This window comes from Dama dama, chromosome 30 (assembly GCF_033118175.1).
Source record: "Dama dama isolate Ldn47 chromosome 30, ASM3311817v1, whole genome shotgun sequence".
Taxonomy (NCBI): Eukaryota; Metazoa; Chordata; class Mammalia; order Artiodactyla; family Cervidae; genus Dama; species Dama dama.
Genome location: NC_083710.1, coordinates 15,305,213 through 15,315,182, shown reverse-complemented (window position 1 = coordinate 15,315,182; position 9,970 = coordinate 15,305,213). Strand labels below are relative to the sequence as shown.

Below are 9,970 nucleotides of genomic sequence, written 5' to 3'. Positions count from 1 at the left end.
GGCGGAGCGACCCCGCCCCGTAGCTGGGACGCCCGCGCGCTCCTACTGGGCGCGCTCCCGGGCTCGAGAGCGCGTGGGGAGCTGGGGTGCAGGCGGCGGCGGCGGCTGGGGCGGCCCTGAGGCGGCGGCAGGCGGTGGAACTGGGGCGGCGGCGGCGGCGTTCGCTCTTGTCAGGTGAGTCACCGCGGAGCCCTCTGCAGCACTTCCCATATGGTCTAGCGGTTAGGATTCCTGGTTTTCACCCAGGCGGCCCGGGTTCGACTCCCGGTATGGGAACGTGGTAACACCTTTTAGAAACAGACAGGCAAAACTGACTTGTTTTATTTCCAGTGGCTCTGGCTCTTTTTTTTTTTCCCGACACCTTCCCCCCCCCCCCCCCCCCCCCCCGCCCCCCAATGCCAGGTGATTTTTGTGGAAAACGAGCCTTAGAGCAGCGTGGTTAGACCTGGGCTGCCTCGAGTGCGGAGTCGGGCGGGCGGGAGGAGCGGCTGCGCTCAGGCTGCGGCTGCTCGCGCCGGAGGCCGGCGGGGCTGGGGCGCTGGGCACGGAGTTTCACTTCTCCCGGGGCCGTCCTCCCGCCGCTGCGGGCCCGGGCCGTCCCCTCCCCAAAGCTCGGGAGGTGATGATTAACCCCAGCCTCGCCTTATCGGCCCCCAGCGCCCCCCGCAGGCCCACACCCTCGCCTCGGACGGTCCGGAGCGATGCGGGGCATGTTCGCCCGCGCCCGGCTCGGAGCCCCGAGTCAGCGCGCCCGGGTTCTTCACTAGAAACACCCCGCCCGCACCCCGGACCCCCGACACAAAGCAGCCGCCTGGCGGGGTGCGGGCCGGGGACCCCCGGCGACCGCGCCGCTGCCGCCCGCCCGGCCGCGGGTCCCCCCGGGGCGCCTGAGCCCCGCGCCGAGGGCACCCGGGCTTGACCTGTGGGACGCCGGCCGCCGATCACAGAAAGCTCCCCAGACTCGGGAGCCGCAGACCTGAGCGCTTTGGCTCGGGAAGAGCGAGGGCATCCGTCCCGTTCTCCGCGCCCCTCTCCCGGCCCAACACGCACACACACACGCGCGCGCACGCGCTCTGGAAAAGAAAAATGACCACTGGGATGAGATGTCTTTCAAGAAGAAATGTGACTTCTCCAAAGGGTCTATAACGTTTTGAGCGCCGCGGCTAGAAAATCCTGGCGTGGTGGTGGAGCTCGGAAGAGAGAAAATTGGCCGGAGCCTGGGGAGGGGATGTTATAACAAAGTTTCACTGTATTTTTAAATATAGAAGCCCTGTGTTTATTACAAAGAAGGAGCAGCTGTGTCAGCAGCATGTGAGCTGTAAACGAAACAAAAGCGTTATCTTAAATGCAAGCTGAAATTAGAAAATGGGGTGAGCTATATAATGTTTAGCCTATTGGGCCTCTGGGAACAAATGAAGGAGGAAGAAGTGCCTCTTGTGGATGGGTTTCAGGGCAGTGCCATGACAAACAGCAGAAAGTTCAGTTGTATGTGCCTTCCCAAACTCTTGTTTTGGTAGTTTTAGCTGTACAGTGAGTTTTGAAATAATCTGTTAGTGTGATCTGCATGATTAAGAATTAATTACTTTAACATTGTAAATAAACTTCCACAGCTAAATATGTTTTAGATCGTCTCCGTTAATTCAAATATTTGGACGTTTACACCAAGCACCCTCAGATATTTTGAAAGTTGACTGATGTTCAGGTTTTTTTTTATGTGAGGAGGTTATGGAGAGAATACTAAAAGAAAGTATATTTTGGCTCCTTTGATCAGTATGACTTTGTGTAGCTCTTTCACTTCTTTGCGCTCTGGGTTTAGAGCCATAAATTCTTGATAATGCATATCACTCACAAACTTTAGAGCTTCAGGAATTGTTAAGCAATTCTTGTGTCGGTAATAAGAGTGGAAAAGTTTCGTTTAAATAGAGGATTGTGTCATTGTTCAGAAACCATTTACTGAAGAATTAGGCTCAATTTTGGAAGAAGGAAAAGAACTCTCTGACTTAATTGTCTTCATAGTGCTTCATTCGTGATCTTGCATTTCCTAATGACTTGTATTATACTGTACCAAATTGTGCTAAAATGGATGTGATTTTCAACTGAGTACCAGCTATAATTGCAAATGGCTTAAATGTACTCGAGGGTATGCTGAGAGGAGTAGTCTGATGACAGTTTCTCTGTGTCCAAGACATAGACTTACAGGGTTCCTTGGTGGCACAGCGGTAAGAATCTACCTGCGAATGCAGGAGACATGGGTTTGATCCCTGGTCTGGGAAGATTCCACATGCCTTGGAGCAATTAAAATTGTGTGAACTGTGTGACGCAAATATAGAAGCCCGAGCGCCGTAGAGCCTGTGGTCCACCACATAGAGCCTGTGCTCCAGCACAGGAGAAGACACTGTGATGAGAAGCCTGCAATGTGATGAGAAGACACTGCAATGTAGAGTAGACCGTGCTCACCGAAACTGGAGAAAGCCCTTGCAAAGCAATGAAGACCTAACGCAGCCAAAAATTAAGGGGGGAAAAAAAAAAGACATAGATTTATATATTTGTACCAGGCAGAATTGGATAGGTCAGCTTCTGAGTTACAGAATTGCTTCAGGAGCATATGGGTGAGAAATCAGTTGTACTCAGGGAAGAGGACTAGAGTCCAGACAAGGAGAGGAGAGTGTTTGTCCTGGACCTTGAAGAATGGGTTGAATTTCTCCTGGTGGGGAATGTGTATCAAAGCTGAGTTTGGTGGGGTGGGGGGGTAGTGTGAGGCAGGCAAGTAGCCTGGTTGGGCAGGAGTACTCAGTACCCAGAGAGAGAGTCATTGGGATCAGGTTGGGATATTAAAAGAGAATTTTAACTTGATAACTTTTGACTGGGTAACAAGTTGTTTTGAGTTTGAGCAAACTCCAGGAGATAGTGAAGGACAGGGAAACCTGGTGTGCTGTAGTCCATGGGATTGCAAAGAGTCGGACAAAACTGAGCGACTGAACAACACCACAAGTTGTTCTAAGAGCGTGGTGTTTATGTCAGTAGAGTTTTTAAAATATTTTTTGTCTCTTTGAAAAAACTAAATATAGCGTGTGAGAAATTTTTGTTGTTTTATGAGTCAAACTATATAGAAACATGTAGAATGTTTTGTGCTCATAAGTTTTATGGTTAGCAGTTAGATATTAAGTTTTAACTAATGGAATGGAGAAAAATATCAGTCAACTAGAATTACATTTTAAAGAAGGGATTTTAGGTTTAAATTATGAGAATGATCTGCACAATATTCTTACTGAGTTGCTTTATTGAAAATGACCTTAATATAGTAAAACAGAGCTACTAGTTACTGTCTGGGAAGTATACACCTTAAATTGGTGAAGACTAGGTAATACATTGGTCAGGACTAGGTAATACCACGTAATACATCTGTAAAAGGATTCAGTCATATGCTTCTGCCTTGTTTCCAGAACACAATTGGTAGTCTTGTTTTACATGTTTTCTCTTGAACCACAAAGTCATACTAAGTGATGTGAATTACCCAAGTAGTCTCTTTACTATTTGCTACTGTTTGGTGCAATTAGAAGAGAAGATGTATGACAGATCAGTAAGTGTTTGCGTAGATGAGCACTTAAAGCAATATAAGGGATTAAAAAATTATGATGACATTTTAAAACCCAAAGACCTTTACCGTGGTCTCTGAGCCCAACATTGTCTGACTTCTGCTTGCCTCCCCAGTGCCACCTCCTACCTTGACCTTTTCATCGTACTTTAGCCACACTGGCTTCTTCCTTTTTGTCTCTTGAATGTGCCAGACTTGTCCTTTCTCAGTTTTGTGTTTCGCTGTTTGCACTGCCTGCAGTATTCCCTCTCTAGCTCTGCACATCTCAGTCTTGTCGATGTTACCTTATCAGAGTGACCCTGTGTACTAGCTGCTGCTGCTAAGTCGCTTCAGTCGTGTCTGACTCTGTGCGACCCCATAGACAGCAGCCCATCAGGCTCCCCCGTCTCTGGGATTCTCCAGGCAAGAACGCTGGAGTGGGTTGCCATTTCCTTCTCCAATGCGTGGAAGTGAAAAGTGAAAGTGAAGTCGCTCAGTTGTGTCTGACTCTTCGAGACCCCATGGACCGCAGGCTACCAGGCTCCTCCGTGCATGGGCTTTTCCAGGCAAGAGTACTGGAGTGGGGTGTGATTGCCTTCTCCGCCTGTGTACTAGAGATTCTCCCTTTTCTGGTTACTGTCTAGTTACCTTATGCTGTTTTATTTTCTTCTTATCTAAAATAAACATTTTTGTTCCTGTTTATTTCTTGTCTTGTTCTACTTAGAATATAAGTTCCATACATATGTACTTAGTCACTAAGTCTTGTCCGACTCTTTGCAACCTATGGATTGTAGCCCACCAGGCTCTTCTGTCCATGGGATTCTCCAGGCAAGAATACTGGAGTGGGTTGCCATTTCCTTCTCCAGGGGATCTACCTGACCCAAGGATTGAACCAGAGTCTCCTGCATTGCAGGTGGATTCTGTACCACTGAGCCTCCATGGAAGACCTAAAGACTTGAGACTAAAGACATGAGTATGTTATATAGTAAGATCACTTCTGTTTTGTAAGAGTCTAATGGTCATGAAGAAGTTGATATCCTCATACATTGCTGGTGGAAATATAAAATAGTGCAGCCACTTTGGGAAACTGGCTGTTCCCTCAAAATGTTAAACATAAAGTTACCATGTGCGGTGCTAAGTCGCCTCAGTCATGTCCGACTCTTTATAACCCATAAACTGTGGTCCGCCAGGCTCCTCTCTCCATGGGATTCTCCAGGCAAGATTACTAGAGTGGGTTGCCATGCCCTCCTCCTGGGGATCTTCCCAAGCCAGGGATCGAATCTGAATCTATCTTCTGCATTGGCAAGTGAGTTCTCTACCACTAGTGCCACCTTACCATATGACCCAGAAATTCCACACCTAGGTATATACCCAAGAGAAATTAAAACATGTCTACACAGAAACTTGTACACAGATGTTTATAGCAGCGTTATTCATAAGCAAGAAGTGGAAGCAACCCAGATGTCCGTCATCTGATGAATACATGTATCCATACAATCGCGTATTATTTGGCAATAAAAAAGGATAAAGTACTGATATATATACCACATCATGGATCAGTCTCAAGAACATTGTGCTAAACAAAAGAAGGCAGGTTCAGAAGACCACACTTTATATAATTCCACTTATGTGAAATACCTAGAATAGACAAATCTATAGAGAAAGGGGCTCTATTATCGTTGTCTAGGCCTGGAAGGAAGGAGGGAGGGGAACACAGAGGGATGGAAACTGATTGCTAATGTAGGTACAAGGTTTCTTTTTAGGATGATACAAATATCTTGAAATTACATTATGATGATGGTTGCACAACTCTATAAATATACTAAAAAAATTGAATTCTACTGTGTAGCTGAACCTAATGGTTATGTAAATTATATCTGAGGAAAACTGTTAAAAAGGATTGAGGCAATTAAAAAATATGGAATATTTTGTCTACATTTTACACTTATCATTTGAATGTTGAATATCTAAAAATGGAATGATTTAACACTCTAGATAGCCCAGGAATGTAGCAAAGAGCTCAGTAAACAAAAGATGAAGGAGGTTAAAGTACACGGATAATTATGATACAGCACATAGTGTGTTAAATGCCCAGAGGAGACTAAGCCAGGGGTTACAGGGGTTTGAAGGTCTCTAAAGCATCAGGTCTGGGTTTGTGTGAAGGAAGTGGGGAAAGGCCTCCAGGGGGCAGCATTTGAGATTGACTTGGAAGGCTGGTTAAGCTTTGCTAGTCCAGGTGATTTGGTGGGAGGCAGGGCAATAAGGGGGGCTTCCCTGGTCGCTCAAACCGTAAAGAATCTGCCTGTAATGCAGGAGGCCCGGGAAATGGGAACGGCTTCCCACTCCAGTATTCTTGCCTGGAGAATTCCATGGACAGAGGAGCCTGGCGGGCAACAGTCCATGGGGTCACAAAGAGTCGGACACGACTGAGTGACTAACACTTGGACCTTTTTCAAGGCAGTGAGGAGGAAGCAAGCAGGAGCAGAGGTCCTTTAATAGTTGCTAGCACAGTCTGGCTGAATTGAATATGAGTTGTATTAAGAATGGACTAGCAGCAGTAGTAGTATAGTAGCATAGTGTAAGACTGCAAAAATAGGCTCTGGTCTGTAGCAGACAATGTCACTGGTGGCAGATCTCCTCTGATGTCTTTATATCACCCCCCGCCCCCCCACCATTAGTGTGCTTCTGATGGCTCACTCTTGGAAAGAGTTGTAGCCCTTACCAGCAGAGAGCTGGAAGTGCTGGGGGCTTCTCCCTCTTCCACTAACAGCTCTCAGTATCATTGGAGCAGGGACCTTGGCGCTTTCCCCCTCTCTGTATCAACAACACTTGAAACAGCATCTGGCACTCAGCGTTCAGAAAATACATGAATGAATAAATGAATGAAAAGCAGGAAATGGCAAGGTATATTCAAAGTGAAATTTATTTTGTAAATCCTCTTGACTTTTTTAATATTTATTTTTATTTATTCATTTATTATATTTGGCTGCTCTGAGGTCTTAGTTGCTGCATACGGAATCTAGTTCCGGCATACGGAAATCTAGTTCCGGCATACGGAATCTAGCTCCCTTACTGGGGATCTAACGTGGGCTCCCTGCACTGTGAGCGCAGAGTCTTAGCTGCTGGACCTCCAGGGAAGTCCCTCCACCTTGACTTGCAGAGCATTTTTTAGATAGGAGATTTTGAAAGATTCTAATTGTGAAGGCCCTTGGATTTTGGAGTAAGGAGTTTACTTAGCTGGAAGAAGGAAATTCTGATAATATGATGAGTGTTTTGATGAAATTAATTTGGCAGTAGTGAGCAAGATGAACTGGAGCGTGGAAGGATTGTGTCTGTGGTGTCCATATTGACCAGGATTGGGGAGGTCTTCCGCAGTATAGTAATAATCCAACAGCTTGCCTTGCCTCTAGTATCTCCCTCAATAGGGTGGTAGCAGTAGAATAGAAAAGATTAGATAGAAGAGGTACATTGTAAGAAAAATTTAAGATGTCAGAAAGGAAATACTCCTTAAAGAAATAGGGAAATTATGAAGTGTAGATTTTTTTTGAAGGGACAGTTTTTGCAATTGTTGATCAGACAGTAAAGTGTTATTGCTCAACCTATGTGTGTGTCTTTTTGAACACTGAAATTGTACATTGAATTTGGAGATAAAATTACGACTGTTGAGACTGCCACCCTGTGGATAATATAGCTTAGAACTAAAATCCTAAAAAATTATAATAAAACTGCATTCATTTGAAGTTTACTGTTATAGAACTGATTATGATTCTTCCACATTGGTATATGTAGTTATGCTTCTGAAATAGAAAGTTGAAATTAGTTTGTTTTCTGAACTTTTTCTGTAGCTTTTAAATAAATGGAATGGAAATGAAATCAATAGCTTTAAAATGTTTCAAAGAAAGTGAAAAATGCCTTTTAGATGACATACTTTCTCTAGAAATTTAATGTTAAGAGTGTACTTTTATAAAATACTGTGGCATGTATGCCTATTATAAAATTGTATTTTTTTATTGTATTTTTTGTTCTATTTTATATGTATCTCCTTGAGAGTGATATTTCTTGAAAAATAGGAGAAGGCATGCCCCATCCTTTTTTTCCCCCTAAGTGAAAGTGGCTTTCCCTTCTCATTTTTGTAGAGTTGGATTTTGTTAGAAATTAGCCATGCTTTGATGAATTGCCTTCATTGTATTTATGTAAATAACTTGGATTTTATTATTATAAGTTGTTTATCTAGAAGGACAGTCTGTTCACAAATTAAACTGGTAAGCTAGCTTGAATCAAAATAAAATGGTGATTGTGAAAAAATTGTTTGCTCTTTGCAACTCAGAAGGTTCTGTCTAGATTTCTGCAAAATAAAACTTTCCCAGCAGATGAGTTCTTTACAGCCTAATGTTGTAAAGGGCTTACATGCTTATTTTCCCTAAGGTGTCTGAAGCGCTGGAAATTTGTGTTAGCAATAAAGCAGAAGTGGGGTGACGCCTCATTCGGAGGTCACAGTCACACAACTTTCTGAACTGAAATCCAGGCTGAGGAAGAGAATGAATGGCGCACCTGCTGAACCCCCTCACTTCAGGGACCTTAAGTGTTGGTCATGGTTAGATTTTCAAATATAATGTTAACGGGTGTTAAATATTCAGATATTTCTCAGTTATTTTTCTCAAAAGTGTAGTATGATAACATACTTTCTGTTTTAAAATAAATTTCTTATTTTTTAAAAAAATACACTATTTAGTTTTGGCTGTGCCAGGTCTTGGTTGCTGCCCGCAGGCTCTCTCTAGTTGCGGAGAGTGGGGGCTACTCTTCTGTTGCGATGTGCAGGCTTCTCATTGCCGTGGTGCCTCCGCTCACAGGCTCTAAGTGAGTAGGCTTCAGCCGTTGTGGTGCAGGGGCTTAGTTGCTCCACGGCATATGGAATCTTCTGGACTAAGGATCTAACCCATGTCCCCTGCATTGGCAGGCAGATTCCTATCCACTGCGCCACCAGTGAAGTCCAATAATGTACTTCCAATGTTTTGTTTCATTTAACCTTTTCAAAGTCAGTCGATGAGGTTGTGAATGACTTTTCTGAACTATTTTTTTTGCTGCATTTATATCTTATATGCCCCAGTTGAGGTATACTGTGTAATTTTAAGTGAAATAGACTATTAATGATGAAAATACAAATGTTTAATCTAGGTCCCTAAGATATGTTACCATATAAAAAACAGTATTATTTAGATTTTGTTTAAGGAAAGTAACTTTCAAAATACTTGATGATTTTTTTTTGTCTCCTTTCCTGAGTATTAGAACAAAGAGTCAATAAAATTAGAGAGCTACTTCTGTTTTCTAACCTTCTTTATTGGTGTCATTATCATACCGTTTTAAAAACCATGACCCCGAACTTACATAAAGAAATTTTTAGTTTAATATTTAGCCTACACTTAAACTTTATCATGTGATACCTGTTGTGTGATATGGTAGAATGGTGATTGTTTTAGGATTAATGGTGGTTAATATTCTCTTTTAGTTTTTACTCAGAGTCGGACGGAGTGAGTGACTAGCACACTTAGTTTTTACACATGGGTTCATTTTCATAACTGTAAGTATAAAACATTTTGTTCTTTGAAAAATAATTCCAGCATCGATGACTTAAATTTTGATGAAGCAATAACAACTGTTTCATAAGTTTTGCATGTTTGCTGGGTGTGTCTTTATAAATCTTAACATGTCTTTTATTTTTGAATGCAAACTGTTCACTATTAAATAGATACCTTTGTTATGAAACTCTTTTTATGCTTTATTTTAGATCTCTGGGGAGGTACTTAGCTACTGACTTCTAGGTCCAGAGAGTCTTTTAGATAGTCTGAAATCTTTGTTGTTTAGTGACTAAGTCGTGTCCAACTCTTCTGCAACCCCATGGACTGCAGCCGTTCAGGCTCCTCTGTCCATGGAATTTTCCAGGCAAGAATGCTGGAGCGGGTTGCCATTTCTTTCTCCAGGGAATCTTCTCAACCAAGGGATTGAACCTGGATCTCCTGCATTGGCAGGCAAGTTCTTTACTGCTTAATTAAGGTTTCTTTTGGATTCCTTAGACACAAGGAATCCCAAGACCAGGATGTATTTCCAATTTAGGATGTATTGATGTATTACTTTGTGTGAAGCTTTTTATGTTTCCAAATTTAATTAGGCACTTAATTCAAGTTTTCAAGGTTGTAATGGTATTTGTTTTGCCCCAGCTCTCCTACCATCTGTGCTTATCACTGATACCCTCCAATGCCAAGGAACCCAGTGACCCTGCCACTTGGGAAGGACAGAGCCCTGCCACTCAGTCATCCTGTGTGTGAGGCAGGCACTGACCCAGTAGCTGGGCAGAGCTGAGGTAGGAAGGAAGAATATCACAGGAAAGGACTGCCCCAG

The 9,970-nt window shown here is 43.4% G+C and overlaps 1 protein-coding gene and 1 non-coding gene across 2 annotated transcripts in view; both read left to right on the top strand.

The window, feature by feature from the left end:
* The first annotated feature begins 70 nt into the window (after window positions 1-70).
* The window catches only part of ELF1 (E74 like ETS transcription factor 1), a 117,841-nt gene continuing 107,941 nt past the window's right edge, over window positions 71-9,970 (top strand). The window contains exon 1 of the mRNA XM_061133863.1: window positions 71-174. The gene's annotated coding sequence lies outside the window, so the exon portion shown is untranslated. The remainder of the gene's footprint in view (window positions 175-9,970) is intronic.
* On the top strand, window positions 205-276 carry TRNAE-UUC (transfer RNA glutamic acid (anticodon UUC)). Its single transcript has one exon. It is a non-coding gene; the product is annotated as a tRNA-Glu (tRNA).